Source organism: Temnothorax americanus, unplaced genomic scaffold (assembly GCF_048541705.1).
Source record: "Temnothorax americanus isolate GAGA-0224 unplaced genomic scaffold, ASM4854170v1 Scaffold2, whole genome shotgun sequence".
In the NCBI taxonomy this organism is placed as follows: domain Eukaryota; kingdom Metazoa; phylum Arthropoda; class Insecta; order Hymenoptera; family Formicidae; genus Temnothorax; species Temnothorax americanus.
In genome coordinates this window covers 6587890-6614530 of record NW_027509338.1, presented here as the reverse complement: position 1 = coordinate 6614530, position 26641 = coordinate 6587890, and the positions used below count along the sequence as shown (strand labels likewise).

The 26641-nt window shown below is 39.4% G+C and overlaps 1 protein-coding gene across 11 annotated transcripts in view; it reads left to right on the top strand.

The window, feature by feature from the left end:
* The window catches only part of LOC143896978 (ras-related protein Rab-37), a 175039-nt gene that overhangs the window by 134731 nt on the left and 13667 nt on the right, over window positions 1-26641 (top strand). The window contains exon 1 of one of the 11 annotated variants that reach the window (XM_077405220.1): window positions 4541-4665. The exons of 8 other annotated variants lie outside the window; for them this stretch is intronic. The gene's annotated coding sequence lies outside the window, so the exon portion shown is untranslated. Of the gene's footprint in view, window positions 1-4540; window positions 4762-15546; window positions 16110-26641 lie in introns of those variants that run through there. 2 more of the 11 variants (XM_077405218.1, XM_077405219.1) reach the window with 2 other exon arrangements.

Below are 26641 nucleotides of genomic sequence, written 5' to 3'. Positions count from 1 at the left end.
CTGTTGCATAAAATAAATCTATAGTTGTCCCAGTAGGATTTATTTCTTCCATCGGCGATGTGACTTCGTTGCGTTTAACTTCGTATTGCGTCATTTAACATATATATCTTATAAATAATACTTATAAATAATATCAGACATAGTTAAGATTTTAAGGTGATTATTAGCGATTTATCTACTAATTCTTAGGTTAAGAAATGTTGTAAAATATGGTTCTAATTAGCCGATTTTACACACCTTCTATACAATACAATTACAAATGTCATGCATAAAAGAGAGAAAGAGAGAAATCCCGCATATATATATATATATATATATATATATATATATATATATATATATCAACAGTTCTAAATAGTGCTCATTTCGTAATGACGGATTGAATAATTGAAGCGAGATTGTACACATTCGTACAATTATGATTGCCATTATTCATGCGGATATGCAGCTCATTTATTTAACGAGAAAACAGAGCTATTGATTGTAAATACCACAGCATATATAATTCATGCTTTGCTAATGACATTGCGTTTCGGAAAATGACTAATATTGTGGCACTCAAGGAAAATTTCATTGCGATTTTTACAAAAAAAAATTTCTTTTTTATAGATGACATTTCAATCTAAAATATTTGCAGATTAAATGAAAAACGAAACCGGTTATTAACGTTCTACGGAACTCGTATATATATGAAATATTTAAAACTCAAGAGCTGTTCAAATATTTTTCAAATCGGACGAAAAATGTATCGAATTCAAATATAACATACTTTTATTAAAAATACGATTGCTTGCCGAGAATGATAGGTATATACACACACACACGATACTTTTAATTATTCTATTAATAGTATAAATGATCTATTATTTTACAGATTTTCTACGAATCGCTTTTTTATATACTTCGAGAAAAATTCATAAATATTTTTCGCGATTTTCATTCCGGAAGTGGCTTATCTCCCGTAAAAGAAGAGATCATATCCAAAAGCAAAGTTTGCATTGTAACTTTGTTTGCTTTGGCAAGAATTTTATTTGAGCGACGATCGAGGAACGAAGATATATGAATTTCCCACAAGTGCGGAAAGAGCAACATCAGTTGCAATCAGAAACCGTATAAATCGCTTCGGGTATCGCCGAGAAGAAATGAGTCACGAGTGGCTTTTTTTACTCCCGCGCGGAATGAGGAAAGCCGGAAAAATGATTTCCACGGAGAAAGATTCGGGCCAATTTGTTCGCATCCTACGTTCCCCACGGATGTCGGCAAGGAAAAACGTTAATAGACGAAAGGCGATTTTTTTTCTATTTGGTACTTTGACATTCTAATAGATGTATCGATCTCTTCAATGACACAGCCATTCCTCTAATTCGTCGCTAATTGAGGTTTGATGATTCCGACATATATAAACGTCGGTACTAAAGCTCGCGCATTTTTTTTGTTACATTGAGAATTTTCACGTGTGCTATTAACAAATTAATTATTACTATCTTGGAATAATTATTTTTGCCTGATTGTGAAGAAATTTTGTTTTAAAAAGAAATTACTATCTCAAAGCTGTTAATTTTTCTAGAACTGTTTTTTCTAGTATAATTATATTAATAAAAAAATTAATAATAAATTAATTTAAAAAACTCCCTTCTTTCATTATTAGAAACGCCGGATGCGAAAAAATGTTAAACGTGCAATGCAATCGATAACAATTTAGACCTTGATTACAGAAGATCTTTAGAGGATTATTGCGTGCGACATCTTTGAAAGAACTAATGCTTTAGTTGTAATCACAGATCTCGTTACACAAACAGAATCAGTATACCATCAGTAAGATCGATATACCAGGTGGTCAGCAAGAGTTTGATTGAAAAAAGTTCAATCAGGAGAAAGCATTTCAGGTGTGTGTATATAAGAACGCGAAACCAGTTATCTAAATAAAAAGTCGATTTATCCCTATAAGTGATTTATCTTACGATATCTTTCGATATATCCATGAAATTGCTGGACAAAGTACGCAAATACAAGAAATAATTTTTTTTACATTAGGTATTATTTAACATTATTATACATCGTACACATATTGTCTCGTATCCATTATTAAAACAATACCAGGTACACTTGTTTCGCATTTATTTAATGATACGTACATACGTTTCTTGTAACGCGCAAATCGTTCTAAAGGATAAATTAATAATTAATTTCTTTTTATAATTACGGATTTACGATTGTGCTTAATACATTAATCATCGTGACTACGCAGCACGCGTAATCTCCCATGAGAGCCAATAAACCGCGGATTCCGCGGAGAATCGATGGAGGAACGTGCGTGCGTGCTGCAATCGTGTCAAGTACGATCGCAAGGTCCAAACCTAAGCGATCGTATATGGCGTTGAAGTGCGGGACTGGTCAAAGGCGTTCTCCCTTCGTACCTGCCACTTTCTGACCACCCTTGAGGGTCCGTTCGCTCCCTCGCCTCCCTCAAAAGACCGATCTGGAGAAGATCATTGACCATGTTACCGCCTACCGATCATTGCCGAAATAATGACTATAGGGTGACAAGCATTCAGATGTTTTTTTACTCTTCCCACAACTTAACTTTGCTCTTCCTCTTAAGGGGATCCTAAAGCGAAGGCTGAACTTCCTCGATGTCGGTAATGTCAACATTTCTAATCCTGTTTTCTATGTCATATATCTATATCTGTCTTTGTCTAACGAGAGGCATCTGTCCTTGTTTCGCGTGCCGCGTCATCTCTCGCTACACGCAATATCAACCCGAATGTGCTTTTGCACATATAAAAGTTTATATAAACTAATCTTTTTATCTAGGCGTTGAATCTTAGTTCTATTTACACAACATTGTTCCTACATGTTGTTCCTAGGTTATGCCGGTCTAATTTTGTGGATATTGATTGTGGAATTTTTGTACAAAGCAAATATTGTCGTCACGTTTACCAAAAATTTACAAAAATATTAATTTTTTTTGTTTTCGATATAAATTCGACCACCATGACCTAGATTTTGACGCGTACTTTAATTCTAGACAAGAATTTTGCATTTCTATAAAAGCCACGTAAAAGATTAGTGCTAAGAAAAAAAGCCGGTATTACAGACGGCTTTAGGATCCCCTTAACGGTCGAAATCGAGATGTCGACGATGTGTGTGTGTATGTTTTCACGTCGAACGAATATTCGGGAGTTCTTGTGAATTATCCCTGGTCATTTTCCTCGCTTCGCCTAGTTTGAACGCCGGAAAAGAGAAAATTCGAATAATCGTTTTTACACGGTTCTTTTCTTTTGAAACCGTTTTTGAATAGATAGAGACCTGTGTATAAAAAAATATTAGGCCACCGTGACGAATCAATTTTAAGATTTTTATTTTAGAAATTAAATTTTAAATTTGAAAATGAAATTTTCGTGATTTTTAGTATTAGAAATATTATTAATTATTTTTATATCACATTTTACACAAAAGAGTCGAAAAATATTATAGTTATTAACATTTGTAAAAAAATCTATGGTGGTTTTCAAATTTGCTTTTCGAACTTTTCTTTAATCTTTTAATAGTTCTAATGAGTTAAGTTGTTTAACATGAGAGCTTTTTTTCTATCGTTATTTTTCAATAGTATTATGCATTATAACGAAGGCACCTGAACTCACGAGAAATTCATAAGAATTATCTGTATATTTCGCGAAATGTATCCATCAGAACAAGCCAGGTGGAAATAAATTGAAGATGGAGTCGTAAAGTTCACCGGTATCCTCGCCATATCATCAGCAACTCGATTTAACCCCTGAAAAAATCCCGGGCTACAACTTGTCGCCCTGAAACTTTAAAGAGAAGGGCTTGGGCATCTTCCCGCGCCCGCAAACCCACCTCGATATCTCATCATAATCCCTGCCCCTGTCCCTCCGCGGTATACATCATTTTCTCGAAAATCATATCACGAGGCCACGATAATCCAGATCCTGTCGCGCCGCAAACCCACGATGCGGTTCGAGATTCCTCTTGTTAAGTTCTCTCTCTCTCTTTCTCTCTCTCTCTCTCTCTCTCTCTCTCTCTCTCTCTTTCTCTCTCTCTCTCTCTCTCTCTCTCTCTCTCTCTCTCTCTCTTTCTCTCTCTCTCTCTTTCTCTCGGCTCGTCGATCTATATCGATCATCCGTCCCGATCCCGGTATCCGGCTGTACGCGATTCCGGGCAGGCCGCGCTTCGCAGCGCGGGATCCAAAACCTGTTGCCACGAGGCACCCGGTGGCGCGTGCGCTCGCGAGGGTGCGTTGGAACGACAGGGCTGGTTGGGAAGAAAGGGGATGGAATTGCACGCGTGTCGTCATGGGAACGTGAGCGGTTCCTGGGCTGATGAGCGCGGAGAGTGCCGAGACACTCTTGTTGCCTACGTGGGTGAGCGGCGGCGAAACGGGCGCGGAGACAGAATCTCCCTCTCCTTCCCTTGCCCCCGAAGGGACATCAGGTGCCCGGCGCGCGCTATAGGGGGGGGGAGGGGTAGGAAACCCCCGTCGCACACAGAGCGCCGACAGTTTCCCCGAACTGTCGAAGTCGGCAGTTCCCGAACTCGCGCCCGTTGCGCGGCATCTCTCGCGGACTCTCGCGCCTCCCGATGCTTTCTCGCGAGGCGGAGAAGGCATATCGGTTTCTCCAGTTCTTCTGACGCGGGTGACATGTAATGCATGGATTTAGTCATAGATTTTATTTGTTAATTAGTCGAAAATTTTCGTGCTTTTTTTTCGTATATTGAAATATTTGTTGGGTAATCAGTGTAAGTTGTGCCCTGATTTTCCTATTTGTTGAAAACGTCTGTTATAATAAGTACTATATTAGAGATGTAATATGTGATATTATTCTATTTTATATATAGTCTCTGTTTCAAGTAATTAGATGATTATTAGATGTCCATGAAATTTATTAAAGAATCTAACGAACACGAAATTTAAACCTCCAATAAGCGTATTTATGTAGATTTTTTTTTAGCTACGCACATTTTTGGTACTTAATTTTCTTCGACGGCGCGTTACGCTGATTATTTTGAACAGCATGCATATTATAATTCTTCCGGTGTTGAACATCGCAACAATATTTTCTCTTCATATTTGATTAACATACGTACAAATATCGCAATTGTATCGTAATAGATTTGTACAGTGATACAATAATGATTGATGAAAAACCATGTTACATTTATATCATATCTTATATTGAATATTACAAAACTAAGTATAGAATTGAGAGGCGAAATTGCTCACGGAAAGATTTACGGTAATATGGAATATAACGGGGAATATTCATTGCCTGCTCGCGAACGCTTACGGCATCGGAAGGAACAGGAGAAATGGGCAAATTTTTACGTTTTTGAGAAGCATTGAGTTTCGCGTGTTCTTAACGCCTGCCCGATTAATTCCGAGTTCGAGGTCGACATTTCGTCCATTTTACCATCGCGGGAGTAGCGATAAATCCTGAGTAATTACAGGCTGCCGAACTAACTGCTGAAAGTCAGGTGCAACCAGTTTTTATCGGTCAATTTCGCTCGATCGATGTAGTTGGCAATATCAGTCAGTTTGTCGAAAGTTCAAGACGCTCTCGAAAAGCTTTCAGACCAAAACACGTTACGAAGATAGAACTATCTTGTTTTCCTGACTTTAACGATGTTAATCCTGACTAATTGTACTTTGCCTGGATCAAAGTACGCCTGCGATGAGACGCTTCTCAAAGCTTTTACGTTGTTAACGGTTTTATAATTTTAGAAAGGGGAAAATTCGCAGAAATTATATTATAATTAAACCGAAATCATACATATTTCTCTCCATTTACGTCTGTTATCCTAAATATTAGATATTATAGACAAAATGTGTTTATTCATATATTGAAGCTTCGAAAATATCCATTATTCAGGATGATCTACATTTTTACATCAAGTTTTGTTGGGGAAACGTAATTAATGAAAATTAGAGAGAACATACAATATTATATTTCAGAGAGTGTGCAAACATCGACAAATCGCCTTTGTTCGCTCGGTGAAAGCATTGAAGGTTCTCTAAATTAGTCTTTCTTCGATTACACGCGAATGATGAAGTTTGTCGTTCAGAATTTGACAAAATAGATGATTTGATTAAATTTGTGCGACGAAGCGTGCATTTTTCTTTCACCCGGTGCGACTGTCCAATTCTATTCACCGCTCTATCGAGATCCATGCAGTTCCCTCAATTTCTGGACGGATTGTAATCGTAACTGATTCAGTTGTCGAATAATTCCTATCAATCTGAGTCCCTAGGGTCGCGTCAGATCCGTTGAATTCGCGGATTAGTTATTATTTCAACGTTCGCCGAGTAGGACGATCATCCTGCCGGAAGTATCATACGAGGCAGGTATATAGTAAATAGCTGTTACGATCCACGATCGTTGGTATTTACCTTGATAATCATGTATTCAAAGCTTTGCGTTTGCAAGATAAAACTGCAGACGCTGGCACTTTGAGGTTCAATATCGAACGTATGCAGCAATTGAAATTTGGCCGACGTGCAAACTCGTAAACGCTTTTGCATTGTAATTTCAGAGATGAATTCAAAAGTTTCAGAATAATGAAAATTCATTTATTCATTACATATTGTTGTACGTTCAATAATTAATTTTTCACTAGATCGCTTGTTACGCCGTGTAAAATTCAAAACGTACGAGCGCGAAATATTTACAATTTTATCGCATTGTTCATACGTTATTGCATCAATCAATTTTATACCTTCAAACACACAACTGTTATAAAATATCGGTGAATTTTATCGCGTGCATCTCGGCATTTTGATATTATCATCACTCAACGGTGTTTTAGCGCCGATAAATATCTTCTCGCGATCCGCATCTCAGCGCGGTACTATAAATACAGTTAAATTAAAACGAAGTAAAAAAGAACAAGGAATTTGAAAAATTCCATCCGCAAGATATCATTAACGGATGTATGGCGATCGGTGTCCAATTAATTACTCTCACAGTGGTCAGCCAAAAAAAAAAACGACGAGATACAGCTTGGATGTGTGCGCGGCTCTCGTCGTCGAAAACAGTACAGGCCGGATGAACTTTGGGCCAATTACCATTTCATGAGCATCTTAATTAGTCAGGCGCGGGAATGGAAGCAGCATCGATATGACCGGTTAAGTGTTAAATCGCGAGATTCGTATATCAAGAGTTGTTAATCGACATCAAAATGACGCGATCACTTTTCCGAAAGTAATTGAAGCGCTATATGGAACATAAGTAAATTTATTCACAAATTGGCCTAAAATCTTCATTCAGGATCAGGATTGCCATAGCCGGGAAAAGTCATAGAAATTTAAATTGATCAGGAAAAACCTGAAAAAATCAGGGAAATATATAAAAGAGCCTATGGCATTTTCAACTTTGTTCGTAATTCTCTATAAATACTCTAATTCTAAAGAGTACTTATAATTTTTTAAATATGATATCCAACATTTACAGTTAAATGCGTTCAAGACTCGCGCATTTTACAAGTTATTCCTACGTACCGTATTACTACGAGGAGACTCTTTTGAGACACTCTTGTGTCCATTTCTTGTGTGTTTCGTCTTCCCCTACTTCTTCTCTTATGATGTTAATCAACAAAATAATTAAAATTTATATTTTATTTAGTGCTTTTATTTAATCGTTCTTTTCTGTCATAATTGCATTCTTTTTTCCAATTCTCATTTACTTCTTGTTAACCTGAATTTGCATTATATATTATGTTACTAAACTTCCAAGTTTGCGTTGCTTCTAATAACATATAAGTTATCTTTTCTGCAATTGCTGCTTCTAAACATTAAAATTTAAAATTACATGGAAAATTCTCCATTATCGTCTGCAAAACATGAAAAAGTCAGAGATTTTCAAAATTCAATTTCTGTGGCAACCCTGTCATTACTAATCCTCTGACAGATTTGTGTGATCGATTCTACCTACGAGACTCGAAGTCTCTGCCTTAGTTTCCGTATAACTTACGAAAGTAGACTTTTGCGGAAGTAATTTTTGGAAGAAAGAAATAGATGACAAAATCATATATTTTTAAGTTACGCGAGAATGGTTTTCATTTTAATGAGATTTTGACGGAGCACGCAGTCATAAAAATGTAAATATTAAAACTGTAACAATATCAAGTATTGAAAAGATGAGGATGATGGCTTACTTGACAGTTTCGATAAAGAAAGATCATCTTCAAATCGATCAGAAACGTCGCCGTCGTGCTTTAAAAAACATCAGAAGGGACAACCTGTATAGGGGTGTAGGTTGAATTGGCTTGCACAAAATTGAACACCTGCGTCTTAGCTATCGGAAGTTCTTCAATTTTCATTCTCGTGATAATTACGAAAATGTAACAGGAATCGAAAATGATCTGTTACTGTACTGTTACTGTATCCTACATTCAATGCCGTTTAGATTATAGATACGTGGAGCGCAGCAGAGAACTTTAATCCATAAATTTCATCATATAAATATGCATATATGCTTCTGCTATGCGCAGTAAATTATAAATTGCACGGTAACCGCTGCTGCTAATTTTCCTGAAGAAGTAATCGCTAATGTACGCGAAACTCCCAACAGATATTACTATGGTTATGGATTATTACTGTAAGCCGGCACTCGGAAGTTATTAAATCAGGATTAACGTATTCCGCTGAGCGCAAACGGAATTCTCGCACGATCAGTGCGCGAAGCGGCGCGTAATTTCATCGCGCCCGTCGCCGTCGCTGTGAAACATTTGTCACGGACGTTACGTGGCAGGCTATCTTTTTATCTCGTTATACGCCGAGGATGTAAAATCAGGGCAAAACGCGGAAAAGAAATCACCTTGACGCGGTTATCGCTGCAAGCTTCCCGCGACTCGTCACCGATATACTCGGCGTTCCGCAAGCGACAGATTCAACGCATATGTAATAACTTATAATTGACAACTTATAATTTCAGAGCGTTGTGATCACTCTTGGTATCTTTTCTTTTTCTGTAAAGGACTATTTCGTCCATTTGATAGTCATGCTTGAACTCGGACCAGAAGAAGTTAATCTATATGTGCACGCGTACAGCACTCGAAGCTGGACTAACTATCTGACTACCTATTAATTGTAATTTATTTTATAGTACAATTATTACGTATTGTTTAAATTAGAAATTATTTATTTGTACGATACATTTATTTAAAATTCTTAAAATAAAAAATAAGACGCGATTTAAACTATCGAGAAATATGTATAAGTATTAAGAAAAATAATCGTCGTTTGACTGTGCGGAACACCTTGTATTACGCGAGTTATTTTTTTTTTTTTTTTTTTTGGAGATTACGTTTGTACGGATACGCTTCATTTTAAATATGAAAATATCACAACTCTGATGAAACGGTCCGAGATGAAAAAGACGGGCGACCGCGCACATGCATGTGCATATCGTGGTTGTGATAAACAGTTAGCGGAAATTGTGATGCAAATCGTGACATTCCGCGCTGTTTGTGAAAGACTTGCAACTCCGTGGAACATAAACAGTTCGCTTTAACGGCTGAACTTTGCCGCTTGCAAATACGCAAAATCGATGACACTTTGCTTGCGAATATAAAGTTTCGCTAAATCGCGAGTTCTTGGATTTATTTGCATTTTCAGGACGGCAAATATTTTCCCCGTTTGAAAATTGCGTTATGCCGGTCGTAACGTTTGTTCCGAGATATATATGGTCCATGGTAGAGAGATCTCACCAAAAATTCTACACTTAATCTATGTAAAAATTGAGAGATATGATCTTTGATACTGAACAACTTCCACTGAATTCTCCAATTATTATAACATATTTCGCATTTCTCTCTCTTTTTTTAATACGCTTCGCAGCAAGTTTTCTCGTGATTTTTTCTTCCTTCGCCGACGTATTTCTCGCGGAATAGGAGCATGTCGTCATCTCTCGCGAGCACTTTTTTCTCCCAGGCAAAACGGAAACTTTGCCGCGCTACGGGCGACGTGTTAATTACCGCATGCACCTTTTCCCTCCTAGATGTGACTGTACTTGGTAGGGGGAGGGGGGGTCCCCTCCGCGATCGCGTCATAGAGACCGCACTTCCTGGTTCTTTCTTCGAGATGAAAGGGCTTCGACCTTATTGCTCTTTCCGGGCGTTGCATTTCCAAGGGGTGAGACTGCCGACACGGTCGCCGACCTTGCCGTACGCATCGCTGTTCTGTCATCACACTTCTAGAAAGGCGTTTCAGGTAGTAGGACGACCATTTTTCAGGCCGCCTCCGCCTTCCGCGCAACACTTTATCCCGCAGGGATCGCGATCGATGTAAGGACGAGGATCGGGGAGGGTGAATAATCGCGGAGCTGACCCCCTCGGTCGCTCGAAATTTATAGCCGACGATCGTCGCGTTTGGCTACCGGCCATGATTTTGGCGACTGCGATTATTTTTCCTAAAGGGACGACCCGAATACGAATTTATTCGCAAATACGTTCGCGTTCGAGGTTTTGTTGTGATTGACGATAAAAGCAACGGTATACAAAAAAATGCCGCAGGAGGCGACGTTCCATGCATCACAATATTCGCGATGTTATAACGAACTTTGATGAGAGAGAGAACACAGGAAAACTATTTATCAAATAAATTGCCGGAGACATCCGGAGGTTTATTTTATTGTAAGCTCCGGCTGCTTTCGTAGCGGATATACAATAACTACGTCATCCGCACATTCCCGTTGGGAGGATTTCAACTACAGGATTTGTGCGCTCACACAAAAAGGTAGATATATATATATATATATATATATATATATCGAATATATTTATTGGAAGACGAATGTGGTGCTCGGTATCGCACAAAGAGCGCTCTGCGGAGAAAGATATAAAGTTAAAATAACGAAACGAATATTTTCGAATTGAATCTGAAAATCGATTTATACCTGCAGAATGTCAAAGAAATATTTATTGCTTACTTTTACACGAAACATATTTGAATTTTCCCAACACATATGGCATCTTTGTGTCAACATCCAAGACATAGTTAAATATATTTATTGTTAACCTGAGGGTATTTCGATAAATCCGACATAAATACGTTTATTCTTCTATTCTCAGTTTACGGATTGTTTGTGTTTATATAACTCGACATTATATAACTGCGTTAACAAGCAGAATTAAATGGAAAAAGGAAGCACTACAGTTATGTAAGTCTTCGAATTCTTTCTCTTCATTAATTAACGAGATTTTCGATAATTACAGTACGAAATAACTTATTGCTCACAGTAATTAATTTAAGAATTGATTGCCATTTAGGCGAAATCACTTCGCGATACGAGCATATGAAGTGTTGTCTCAGATTGCTGAAATTGATCTTGGACATTACAGATCATTGTATAGGTATTAATCTGCTTGTATTATATTCGGCCAATAGTAACTAGAATCATGTATATGTCAAACGGAATTCGATAGCTTCAGCAACCGTAACACCGATTAAGACGTTGGAGATGTCACGTGAGTTCTGTAATTGAAATTAACTACGAGAGAGAGAGAGAGAGAGAGAGAGAGAGAGAGAGAAAGAGAGAGAGAGAGAGAGAGATAAAATGTATATGTGTGTGTCTCACAAAGTGACGGCTTTGCATTTCAACTTATTACATAGCGGAATTCCTGTATAAAAGTGAAATCCGAGACAATCTAAATTCTTCAGAGAACCACCAAGTTTTCTAACACGACTACAATGGAGGTATAGCAGATCGTAAAATATCCGATTTCCGGCTTGAAAACTCTCTTTCCATTATTATGCACAATATAAACATCGACCGTTGAATACGGCAAGTCGAAGCTATTTTTGCAGTGTATTTTCACATTGCAAGAAATCTAATATCTTGTTGCTGTATCGCTGTACATGAGAGATGCATTGTAATTCGTTTCGAGAATAAATATTTCCATTGAATATAAATTACGCGTTCTCCTCGCATGGTAATTATTGCATTAATCATTCACCGGTGAACGGTAATATGTGTTTGCTTATAAATCGTCGATGCGACGCATGGACTCATCAAGTTACGGCGCGCGTCTCTCTAAGTTGCAGCGATCCGGTCTACGATGCGAAACACCGCGGCACTTATGCTTGCGAGCACGACCACATCCTGTCTCATCCATCATGTAACAATGGGGTGTTTGCCTCCGGAACCCCGAGCGCACACGGGATATATCCCGAGGGATTTTCGGACACATGTGTCTTGGGAGTTGAGTCTTCTTCTTCTTCAAGAGAGGATCTCCGGAGATCCGCCGCATTTGTTTCAAAGAATTTCTCCGGCGATTGAACGCGTACTTCGCGTCGATGGCGTATCCCCGAGGTATTGCAAATCGATGCCCTTCAATTTTACGATGCGATCCGCGTATATCGCTCGATCCGCGTCTCGACGCGCGTATAATGATAGCATCTTGATAGGAAAGGAGCTTTGTTTCGATATGCTTGTCGGGTTCCCGCATTCGCCTTTCATCGATCGCCTTTCAGGTATCGCGATCGTAAGCAGATACGAGCGACAAGAAGAGCAAGCGATTTGAATTTACTCCGACGTGTTTCTCATCGACGCTTTTGCGAAAATATCAATACGCTCCTCGATTCGATCGAAACTTTATCGGTGATACTTAAATTCGCAACCGCGTTATCGATAGTCAGGCCTCGCGTATTTGTTTCAGACGAATTTTAAATGTAGATTCTCCCGTTAATGTCGATCGTCTATAGTCGAATCCCTTTCGCGAATTATGGTTTATCATATAAATTGCAAGATTTCTCCGTCATCTTTATACGTCAAACCCGAGCGGTACCTTATTTCGTAGACAATAACTTACTTTCACAAAGAGATAAGGCCGTGCCACGCTTGCAGAGCCCCGCAAATTTGTTTTCTCCCGTTCTGCAAATAGTATTGTTTCGCCTTTTTAAAAACTATATTTCTTCCGCTCTTGCCGCGACATTCACGCTTAACCTGTTTTTAGGGATTATCCGTCATGCATCGTGTCCTCGTTTTAATGGTACAATTCTTTGATGCGATATTTCAATCATGTCGATTTTCGCAACGATATTTTCTACAAGTATTATCGTAATTGGTGCATCAATAATACGTCAAGAATTCACAGAAATGATGAAAAACTGATTAAATCTCGCAACATGTCTAATTGCAGATTTGTGACGTTATTAATTAATAAATAATAAAAAAATTCGGAGGTTTATTCGTCAAAAGAGCAGAGCATTAGAGACTACGTAATAGGTAATATGTTGGACGAGCTGTCGGGGATGGCTGTTTGGACCGACCACAGCTAGTGTGAATGCGATCGTCGGAAATCGGTTTTTGCTCGCTCGTACAACGCGAACAATGGGCAATAAAGGTGATAAGAGTTAATTTCATCGGCCGGCGCACGCTGGAGAGCGGCCACTCGAATCGCGTGTGTCGTCAGTTTGTGGCGCGAGGCCGGTCGGAGGGAAGCATGCGCCACCGTTCGCGTTCGCATCAGTCGCGCGTAAAGCAGGAAACGCGTACCGTCATCCGTCTTCTCTCTCTCTCTCGCGATCGTCGCAGTTTCGTTCGTCGGGAAAAAACAGACACGTCAAAGGAACACCGATTCGCGAAAGGGGTAAATTGCGATCTATAGTGCAACGATATCGCCAAAATGTCCCGTTCAAATTCGATCTTCATGTAATTAACATTCGTGTTACGCACCGCCGGCGTATAATATGAAATTTTTATCTCTCACGTTTTTGTTACGATATAACAGTTAGACTCTTCTGTTCTATTTGGACTCTTCTGGTTCACAAGGTTTTATAAGCGTACTAGCAATCATTAATTTTCGACATTCGGTCTATCGATAAGAACCAATTTTAATCTTCTCAATTAACATGTTAACGTAATGTTATTGACGAGGTGATGACTCGACGTGTTTTTACAGAATGATATTATAATCTTTTTCTTTGCGATTAAAAAAATTTTTTTTTATGGTATATGATGATTGTCCTAAACAAAGAAGTATTCATCGCAATAATCCTCGCGCGAGCAAATAAATAAATGTATTGATGAACCGGATATTTATTTTCGCGCGAGATGGGGGAAAATATTGCATATATTGCAATTAATCGGATTTCCTTTCGATCAATATTTATGAAATTGCTACATAATAATAATTGCGTTCGGTTATTGACTAATAACTAAATACAATATAAGCAATATATTTCACGAATATACTTTTGATGTGAGTGCAAATATTCATCGTAATATAGCCGCGGGTACACAACGTATTTTGTAATTCACGTGACACACTCGTTACAAATAGTACGAATAATAGACGATTTATGCCTTGCGGAGTTAAATTCTAGATTTAAACCGCTGTCACGACAACTGCATATTACCTCTGCCTGCCGTCCGCATTATCGTATAAACCCGGATAAAACTGCTATAAAACTCATGAAACGTCAAGGCGTCAATCTATCTCTGCTTCTGTGTTATTTTATATCATCAAGTATTAAAGGTAATGCACTTTTATGCCTCAAATATCATGTCACGTATACTTCAGGAGAATTTACAATCATTTAAGACAAAGTTATCTACAATCTGGGATGTAGGCGTCAGTGGCGTCACTCGTCTCTCTCAGCAGGACTTTTCAGAATTATCTGTCTTAACTTTAATGATATTTTTCGGTCAACTTTGATCTATAAATTCTATATACACTCTTTACTCCGATTAACCCTCCAGTGGGCGCCCCTCTAGTGCGTGGGATGTATTTTACACCCACAACAGCTTTTGTAAAAGATAAATGTTCTGAAATCATTTCAATACAGAACCGATTATTATCGAAAAAACATTAAACATTAAAATTAAAGTTTTGAACGTGTTAATATACTTTTTAAGATATGTGCAGCAATAAATAATATTAAACAGAAAATAAAAAATAATAATTTGATTTAATACTTACAGCATAAAAATAATGTGGGGTGTAATTTACGCCTCATGCGCCCTTTTCAAATTTTCACGCGCCCACTGGAGGGTTAATATTCAGTACATTCAGTAAGTTCCATCGATAATTATTTTATCTCTTTTTTAATCCGGCTAATTTTCTCCTCCTTTTTTCGTTCTTTGTTCAAAGCGCAATTCAAATATATTAACCAGAGAGTTTCTCGTCAGTCGCCAAACTGGCTGCGGCGATTCATTCGCTCGTAGCGGCGAAGAAAAGGAGAAAAAAGGAGAAAAAAGAAAAAAGCGTTAAAAAATGAGTGGTAGGGAGAAAGAAAGAGAGAGAAAAAGAGAGAAGAGGGTGGAGCACTTGAACAACGCGTTGCGGCGTCCGGCAAACGCGTCCTGCGACCGACACATTTTCCGTGCCGATGCGCTTACCCTCGCCCACCCTCTCCGCGCGCGTTGCACCCTATACAATACCGACGACGACGATCTACCCCTCCGTGCGCTCCCCCACCCCCGTCCTGTGTCCCGTCACACTTGCACACACACACCATATGCTTCCTTTCGTCCGTCACCCCACTTGTCTATCCTTCGCTCACTTACGAGTGACGACGCCTGTCTCTGGAAATAGTCGCTACAAAGCGATTCACCGTGCATATCGTGCCGTTGACGTGATTGCCGGAGCCGCTCTCTTTCGTTCTTTCGTCGTCAAAAAGGAGTGGCCAATGACGGAGATTTCGGCGCGAGCGACGCGAAGATGATTTTTTTGGGCGCGGGCCGAGCCGGTGTTTGTCGACAGAATTTTGCGGCCACGCGGCGAAATTCGATGTAGCGACGGTATCGCAACGAGGTTTAGCGCAAGCTTTTAAAAGCGACGATATTTCCGTTATGATATTACGCGCGTTATCAAATTGTGCAACGATAATGACAGTGCTTGCCGCCTTTGTTTGGATCTCTATACTATTTGTCCTTTATATGTGCATCGTGAAACTCTATCCTCATCGCGGCTCTTGGCTTCCATTCATTTCGACCGCTTTTAATCGGCTTTTGAAGAGAGTGCACTTCTATATCTGACGGAATATTCGGCGTGCCTGGAATGAAACCTGCTGAATTTTATCGCAAACATGCGGCACGACGCAGATCTGCGAGCGGCGAATGCGACGACGACAAGTACACGCAGAAAAGGTTGTGAAACTATTTAATGTGAAATTATTTTCTTAGCGAGTTAAAAAAAAACTCATTGCAATTTTACATTTCAAGATAATCATCCGCTGCCGAAATGTATACAAATTTTATTTATAATCGAATACGTGTTTCGTCTGGTGGCATAAGTTTCTGTTTATCGACGTTAGGACAACGATAAATATAAATTTTTCATCTTATAGTTCGAAAGATGAAAAAATTATATAAATATTCTTTCATTCAGTCAGTCGAAAATCGACGAAGTGTGAACGATGACGTTGAGTCAGGCGTTGAATTCGTTACACGAAACGAATGACAGTCATCACGAGAGCGATCACGGTTCAGCCGGAAAGTGAAAAATGATTCCTCGCGTACCTCGTTATAAGCGAGGGCACACGTGGATAATCCAGTGAGCGATGTACGTTATGTGCCGCGGTGATTGAATATCGCATCGCTGCCGCCACGCGTGTTACGACAGTCTCTTGAGAAGAGAAGTGGCACTTTATTCATATATTATTCGCGACTATATAGAGGCATCGATACACCGATAATCGGATACACGACTGCGCTCACTCGAGCGCTCGGGATCCATGTCGGAGATGTGCGCTCGTTAGTCGCTGGGATGGATAAACGGACGAAGGGAAACGCGTTGAAGAAGCACGCAATCTTCTCTATGTTAATTATCTCATAGAGTTTCTTTAGCAAAAATATAGAGATCCATATGTTTAGATGAAGGATAATGAACGGATGACAAAAATCCGCGTGAACCACTCGATACATAAACCGAAAGATAACTCGGAATCGCGAGAATTAGCTATCAGATTTAAGATATTTGAGGTAACATGAAATTTTTTTATTTATGTGAACATAATCGATAATACGCAGTATTTGATATTCGATTTCCAAGAACCGTGCGTATCGGGGGTGTTGATACGTTCCTATATGCACATAATATATGTGGGTAGCACGCGCGTGCTACCCGACATCAGACGGACTGTTAATGAACCGCAAGCGGAATCAAAACGACGTCTCTCTCTCTCTCTCTCTCTCTCTCTCTCGGTTTTTCTCTCTATCCATCCTCCATAGATAATGGAGGGGTTGTTTGTGCCATCAATTTCTCCAACCCCGTTTGCTTTGGTCGCGACGCGGAGCAGGAAGTCTGGCTCGAAACCAATGACAATCAGGACGTGATAAAGGGTGGCTCGCTGCAGCTCTCTGGGTTTATCGTACGCCTGAGGGTGAGCGAATAAAACGCCTTTAAACCGTCATAGGTGTAAAAGGGCTCATACGATAATCACCGAGAGTTACGACATGGATGATCCGGCGTTGTTTCTCCGATAAAATCTCGGCTTTACGATAAAAGCGCCGCGTGTGAGTGGGCGAGTTTTCTGATGGGAGCGATGTCAAAGAACTTGGCTGCTTTAGCAATCAATAGCCTAGTGAGACGTCAGGATCGGATAATTAACGAATTGTGAAACGAATTGGAAGATTATATTCCTATTGAAAAAAGTGCAATCAATTAACTGGAGGAATTGATGAGAAAATTAATTTAGAGTTTTGTTACGCGAGGATTAAGGTGCGTCGTGGCGCGCTCGCCAGTCTGATAAATTAGGAGTCCATTAGGAGTATCTTTTTTCACTCGGGAAATACAACAGGCGAAATTTCCGTTTATTCCAATATTTCACTCCGTGTTTCTGCTCGCTTGCAAACGGTAAACAAGATGCAGCAGCAGCAGCGAGAGTTGGGAGCCACTTCCCAATCCCATCCCGTTCACTTAACGAATTAGCGTTTAATTTTAATTAACGTGTACGTCGTTGTTGTTACACCGGGACACCTCGCTAGTCTCGCGAGAGTTTCACAATTTGCACAGTAACGCTTTACAGGATTTGCCCGTTTAATTCGATTTGCCTCTCCTGGACTGTCTCTACAGCCGCGTCGTTTGTTTGCTCGCGCCGGTCACTGGATAAACTTTTGTATCTTCTAATTATGTCCCGCTCGCCCCCTCTCGTCCAGAGTTTTTCAACGTGCGGCGCAGTGTGCACTTTTTGCGTCGAGAAACGCGAAATTGTACCACAATTTGTCTTGCATTAACCTACTTTCATGTAAGGCAATCGTTCCATTGATCGTTACGCCATTATCCAATTCGCGTGTTCGCGATAAGGCGAGCCGCGATCTACTTCTTCCGATTCGACGAACAGCACATTCAGAAATCGTATATTTCACGAAGTTAATTTGGAGATTATTTCGACCGCAACTTAGACAGCAATCGACCGTTTAATTAGCTTTTGCTTTTACGCATAGCAAATATCGTAAATATTATAGCGAGATTGAATCGAGGTCAAATTATTTTATATCCTTTCTTATACGCTCAAAGCATTAATTATTATTATAGTACTTGTTCTATATTCTTTTGTTTGTACTATGTCTTGCACTCTGTGTAGATAATATACTGTACATTCGTCTCTTTATATTTAGAAAATATTAAATTGCATATGAACAGTTGTGAGAGAGATATAAAGATTAGCTTCGAAATTAAAAACCTGCTTTAATTCAGAAATATTCAAATTCAGTTCAGTTTGAACATATCCGAAAATATCAAAAGAACATAAAATTAGTTATCTGATTAATTTTTATCTGGCAGTCCGCTAATCGTTTTTATTGGATTATTTTTGATTGTAATTTTTGCTCCTTTCGAATGATCGAACAAACATTAATATCTGTCCAATAAAGAACTAGTACTTGGAATTTTTTATATAGACATGCTGAAGATCATTAGTTAAGATTAATTTCTGATATAATACGAAGACACAATGAAGAATCATAATGGTCTCACACCCTTGTGTCGCATATGGGGTCAGATGTGACTATCTAAGGACGTGACTAACGATTTATTTGACGAATAAAGAGAATGAATTTCGTGTCCCTAAGTGCCGCGACGCATCTGGCTGCACGTCACTCCGATGTGCAGCGTGAGACTGCGAGAACTGCGATGCACGTGACAATATGTGCAGTGCTGCACGCCGTGGTCTTGTACGACGTGCCGCAGCGTCGTAAACGGTGGGGGACCAGCTGGACGTGAACGTCTCTGCGAACAGCCTCGCGTTAGACTTAGAGGACAGGCGGCACTTGTTCAAATGTTGTCACACGTGGAAGCGTAATGAAAGCACGTGTCATCGTTCACAGCTCGGCGTCATTACGCCTTGAGGACGTAACGATATTTCAACACGCACTTTTTCACGCGTTTCAGAGTACGAGACAAGAGAGTGCGAATTAATATTAATTCTGTATAAGTACATAAAATTTTATCTGAATTTTTTGGTGGATATACGATTCATTGTTTATTTATCTGCACAATTACGGTGCAATATTTGGCGACTATGCCTCTCCGAAGAATTACTTTGAGATCGAAGTTTAACTCTCGACGCGCGCTCTTTACGAAACTTTCAGATTCCGGGAAGAAATTTCTTATCTTGCTATACACATCCTTCGTGTTGCATTGCCATTGCTCGTTCATCATTTCTACATGTTCGCGCGCACTCGTCAGCGTCTTTCGACTTCACCGGTGCTCCCGTGGTAGTCGACTTCCCACAGTCTTCACCAAGGATCTGCATTATTCCGGATCTTGAGAGCTCCATTATGGAAAGAGGGAAATATTAGAATATATCCTACGAATACGTCCGCGTTTGTGACGAATGTTTTATGCGTCTTAAGGGCTCACGCAACCCACGAAATGGTGTACCTTCGATGATAAATTCACAAAGGGAAGGAGACATTTAATTTTCTTAATATACATTATTTCGTGCTCCTTCGCGAGCAAACGTGTCAGAAAGTCAAATATTTATCTTCCTTCCTGTCATAAATCTTCGGAAATTTATAATTTAGTACTGAAGACAAAATTAAGATAAATTCTATTTTGAAACAAAATTCTAGCTAAGTGCTGACCATTGTAGCGCAGAAGAGAGCTCTTACTTTCAGAATTTTTCTCATTTATCGTTTTTCGAGACGCACTTTCCAATCGATTCGAATAAGGAACTTTCGCGTGACAAATTGCGCCGAAGTATCTTCGCGTGCTGTTCGAGATGAACAGGAGCACGAAAACCGGATCGGGCAATCTTGTTACGCTCCTTTTAAAATCCCAGTGCGGTCGTCTATGCACGACCGTAGCGGTTACTTTTCATTTATGCAGAGGCGGAGGCGAGTCTTCGCGCGGTTTACGCAGCTTCCGTAAATTACAATTTAGCAATTTTTCGTTTCGCAATTGCGCGCACGCAAAACAGCAAACTTGTAAAATCGTGCCGTCGTTTATCACTTGGTCCGCGATGCTCGCGCATTTAAGGAGGCTCTTACCTCGATCATAATATGACAGATCTTTATGAAATTAATATATGTTGTAAAGTGAACCACAACGGACCGATGCCCAAAACTTGAGCATAGGTTGACGATAAAAACTGTAAAAATATCAGTATTGAAATTCGCATTTTTAACACAAGGCATATGGTAAACACTAAAATTTTTGCCGGAAGTGATGTATTTTCTTGGCAAGTTTGCGAGCCAGGTAAACAAAAAACTAAGGAATTGTAGTTAAAATAATAATCTTTCTAATGATAAGAAGAAAACTTGGTGTTGACGATGAGTTATAAAAGATATTGTAGTTTTAATATGACGTACGACAGGTTAGGCGAATGATCTTCCGAGTGTCAAAATCGCGCCAAGTTTCTAACCTCACTTGCACATGTCTTTTCTCTGCGCTGTATGGTAGCGGCATAATTATTCTCTCGCGCATCGACAACCTTTATTTTCGAGAATTTTCCTTTCATTTTTCCTCTCAGCATTCTCACGTTATATATCTTTCTTTTGGCTCCATCTCTTCATCGCATCAATCGCTACAACGCTACACGGCTACACCTCACTTAGCTACACACTGCTGCAGACGACGTTGTAACACGCGCATGTTATTATTCTGCTCTTTAGCACTGACGTAGTCAACTGACTTATTGTATAAATTTTAATATTTACACTAATAGAACATATAACTTACTCTTACACTATGTAAAAATCATTATTTATTTTTTTATTTAATTTTCCGATAATTTTATAACCAATTATTAATGATAATTTTTCGGTTGCTACATTGATTAGAGCAGCCGGGTAAGAGCCTCCTTAAGTTGTTTGCAATAGCTCGTTCCATCGGTACACCAGTTTTTCCTGCTTGCCGTTTTTCCTTTTCGCCTATATCCCAAAGAACGCAAACGTTTTTTGCCTACGGGAAGATATCCTCGTGTTTTCCCTTCTCTTCTTCCGGTACGGCCAACCGGCGCGTGTTAATACGTGAGGCGGCACGAGATAGTTTCGTTTAATCACAGTTGAGGCCGATTTCAATCGCAAGTTCCCTTTCTCTCTCTTTCTCTCTTTCTCGAACGGCTCCCGTCGGCCTTAACGAGTTTTTCCCATTCGGCGCCAGGCGACTTTTGCTTCCTTTCTCACGGTCCGCCGGTCAGCCCTCTCTCGTTAGCCTAAAGATATTTTGTCCGATGAACTCTTGCGGCTCGAGCGGAAAGTCCGGTCGCTCTATCCATTGTTTCGATCGTCGACCGCTCGACTGTATAAGAAGAAAACGTTCGATTATCAATTTCGATTCTATCATACAAAATTGTTGAATACGTTGTTTATTAAGTATATAATGATAAAATACTATATAATTTAATTAAAAAAATAATTGTTGAATAGCACACTTTTTATTTTATATTGTCATCTAACTATTTATGTGATTCAAAATTTTATATTAAATAGTATTTATCTTTTATATATATATATATACAAGGCGTTTGAAAAATATTTTAAGCGCCGTTCACCGATAGCTGTCACCCTAAGGAGATAGGGCGACACTTTGTCTTATATACGTTTACGAAATTCTCTTATTCCTTATCAAACAAAGTGGTGATTTTTGAGTTAACCGTTATCAGGAGCACTATGTGTTAAATCGGCTGAGTAAGTAACAGAACTTCGCATGAGAGATAGGGCGGATGATTTAATCGTGACTCGTGAAAGCTACGAATCTCTCGCGAATCCATCAACTGCGCGCTGAACAGATCACTCAGCCACTCAGATAATGCCCTAGCAGTTTCCTTATCAGCTATTGATTCTTCATCCATCCAGGCGCTATTCCTCCTCGGCGAATTAGCATAATGTTGCCGCGGGCCTTGCATATTCATCTCACCGCAGGTTGTCCGCGCCGCCGCATCGTATCGTATCGTATTATACGTAGAAAGTAGATCGCGTTCGATAAAGTCGCTTAATTTCGGGGTACCTCGTGACGTTTTAGCTCTCACCACGGGAAAAAATGTCTTGACGAGCCCCCCCCCCCCCGATAATATCGCGTGAACGCAAGCGCACGCACGCTCGCTTCACATGTCGCCCCAGGCGACAGCTGTCTTGTCGCGGGGCACTTGATATTGCAAAATATGTATCCTCTATCGGAACGGATAATATATTAAGCCATCTCTCGCTCGTTAAACCGTCGAATAACGTTAACCCGTTCGATATCCTTCGCGTAACTCGATGTCCGCCCCTCCGAAATTGAATATCGATTCCTTGCCGATATCGATCGTACCGGCGAGCCACTTCGCGATTTATTAAATGCCTAAATTGACTTAAATGTCACGTTTGAGTCGAGTAGCGCGATTGAGAAGCGCGCCTTCCGCGCTACCGTATAGATCTCGCGTTACCTCGGAGGCTGCTCACCAGGCGCATCGTCTATACTCCTGTACTCACGCTGATAACGACGTTGCGATATACAGCTACAGATTATAGGCTAATGTGCGTCAGGCTTCACAGTCAGGCATGTTAACGCAATCGCTCCGGCGGTAAGCTCTCGGCACTTAGCTTCTCTGAATATAACGCAGCCACGACTGTTTTCAAAACTACGCGGGAAAACCACAGAATGGCTTCCCAGCACACATTCCCGGAAAACAAGAGATTCCTCGCACAAAAACAAGTTGAAGATGTATAATTAATGTTTTCATATAACGATAAAATGTTCTATCTATCTGATAAAATAGCCATGATTTTATGGACACGTTTATTACGTAACTTCGTGATATTTTTATAGGTATCTCAAATGCATATTTTTTCGAGTATAGGCTCGCGATTTAACGCTATAAATATCTCTAATATCGAATATATTTATATAGCATTTTCCCGCAATAACGAGGACAACCGGGCTTGTTGAAGAGGAACTTTTGTTACTGATTCACAGTTGTAGACTTTGAAGATTGTCTAGAGATTGTTGGCGGTAGTTTCATGGTGATCGATAGTCTTAAATTTCATCGTACGCTTATGTCACTTCAGGGAAGGAACGGAGAACACGTAACTATACAGTTCGAGAATTGCTAGAATATATAATATTCTCGAATGGAATTGTACCCAATTTCGACTGAAAATTCATTTTCAGTGTTCTCTGATCTTACGAATGAGTTTAGATAGCAGAACTCCGCAATTATGCTGTAAAACTTTATGCGGAAAAGAAAATATCCGCCGCCGCGTCGCTTAAATCGAAATATTGTCCTCGAGAGCAAAGAAAACGCAGAATGTGCTAGAATGTGAATGCGCCACAGTAGCTGCATTCTCCTGGGAGACCTGCGCAACAATTTATGCCACCCCTCCTCCTATTTCTTCAGAGCCTTTAAAATTCTTAAATCGTTGGATTAAAAGTCAACTCACAACCTTCTGGGACAAGGTTATTTCGCGTTGCGTGGAAATCGCACAAGTTGCGATTTATAAACTTGAACGTAAAGGGACATTTGCGCGCTAAATAAATTTACGCAAAATGTGAAATATAGGAAGAACGCCGAATGCAAAAGACTTCTTTTCTTTCTCTCTATCTTCTAATCTGTATTCATGTTCTCGCGATCTCATTTTGCTACTTTAACGTGCCGGCATCCATTGAGAGTTCAATCGTCGGTGATAGTTGCGCTACTTCTTTTTGCCAGAAGAGCGCATGCCAGATTCATTATCGTCTCTAGAGACGATGAGATAACGGAAAGAATAGAAGTCGATCACGTGGAAGCGCGGCGCGGAGCGCAACGACGACTCGGAGTGACGAGCAAAAAGAGACGAGATCGAGAATCACGGAAAAGTCCGTGAGAGAACCAGTTCTCGTGGAACGAGTCGGATAAGAGCGCGAGCCAATGTCCAACGCATTAATATGATTTAAGGCGATAATTACCCCCGCGCGTAACGATCTGGATGCCGCGCGCGGTGCAGTGACACATTTCGAATTTCTGAAATCACGCTAATTAGCAACAAGGCACTTTAAATATTTCTCTCAGAACTTTCCCGTATACTTTATGCACTTCTTAAAACGCTTTGCTGTCCGTATTTGCGACGGATAATGGAAGAAAAACACACTGGAGAAAATTAAAAGTGATATTTTCACTCTAATTAGATTAAATTGGAACTTTAAAATATAAAAAGCATTTTCAAGCAACATTTAACGTTATTTAATATCACGATATTATATTGTTATGACTTATAGACAAACAAGTTAATCTCGTGAATATTTTAATTTTGAAGTAATAATTCCAGCGTTTTAATTTTGAAGCAATAAATTCTCATGAACGTTTTAATTTTGAAGTAATATCTCTCGTCAATGTTTTAATTTTAAAGTAATAATTCTCGTCAATGTTTTAATTTTAAAGTAATAATTCTCTATAGTTATCCGATAATTAAACAACATTGAATCAAAAACATCTGTCATAATTTCGGAACCGACAATTTCCGTAGATTATTTTGCCAAAACACATTAAAGAGCTGTAATACGGCCTTGATTATCTGCACACGCAGACTGTACCTGCGGCGGTCAGTGCAAAACGCGTAAAATGTAAAATCTACACAGAAGCTATCGATTATGTATTTGCCATTTATCGTTAGCAGCCAGATTTGTCTATGTCAATCGGTTCTCAGCGTGGCGACGTACCGAGCACTGTCAGCCGGCACGTTACGCGAGTGATTTATGAAGGGTCCTATACAACAGAAATTACGCGAGCGACTCTTAACTGCTAATGCGGGGTGTGGCCGCTCTCTCATTACATAACTTGTCGACTTAAGTGATTGACTGCATTTCGCGTTGCACCTTTCCATCAGGAAGTGCAGGTGCCACGTGGATTTGGCATTCGCCGCACCAAATTGGATTCTTATTCCCTTTGGTTTATAACATTCCGCAGAGTCCTAAAGAGGTTAGTGAAGTAAGGATGATGTCCCCCTCTATTAAGCGAAAATTCAAACCCGGGCTAAATATTTATCTGTATAATGTTCTAGCGACTGACAACACTCACAATTAAGGTTATGATATATTTATCAGAAATTATTATACGCGTTAATAAATATCACGGAAAGACACAAATTAAAAGCGCGAATTATATATTTCCGAATTTACTAATGAATACGGTATCAACAAATTAGTACAATTAATTATACGACTGATCATTTATTATATGATACATGCATTTTGTGTGCATAACAAATAATATGTACGTGCAATGCATCCTTATGTATCTACCCGTATACTTCATGTTTTATTTATTGTTTATAATATTTATATGTCGGATCGGACCCGATAATCGTGTTACATTACACCTCGTTATCGGCTAACAGTGTACTTCACAACACCAGTGCATTAAATTGACATAGATAAATGTTAATGTGACTTTATCGTCAACTGCCGACGGATTTATTGCAACATTCGTATAGGTAATCGGCTGATGACCAGGGTGATCGATCAGACTGACAATTGCAATTAATTTCTATTCATGTCACATTGGCGGTCACGCGGTCGATTGAAAATTATCACGTAATATGTAAATTTACATATGAAATGCGGCAATTCGCCATTTGCCCGAAAGCAAATATTATTTCCGGCATTTCCGAAATTCTCAAACGCATCTATATACATTTTCCATGTGACAATCTCCTGTTTCGCATATCAAATATTATTATTTCATGTATTATGTATATCATTACATTTTTACGATGTGCATTGTAATTTTTCCTAACGTAATTAATAAAAAATGCACTTACAATTGTTTACCAGTTTTCATGTTATAATCAATCTAGCTTTATAAATTATTGTAAAAAGGAGTATGTTTTTTTTTGTATAATCAAGAGACACGGTAGTGTCTCGCGTCAAGTACACGCGGAGCGAGACCGACCGTGACTCTTTTACGCGACGCGACGGGTTGCGAGTACCCGATTTGAATTACAGCAATATTTTCTCTGCGCGTCAAGTCGCATATTCGTGTTTATACGAAACAAACTGCGAATTTATGATAGGAAAATAGGATACACGACGCAAAGTGTCTCTTACAACATATTAGCTAGGGTTTGACGTCCGCGTTTTGATCGCGATAAAAAGAAAACGGAAGGAAAAAAAATAGCCACGCGGGAAACATCGTCACATCCTTGATAACGTACATCACAACATGAGCGTCTGTCAAAAACGTCAGATATAATGTTATACCTATTCATTCATCAATCCTGGA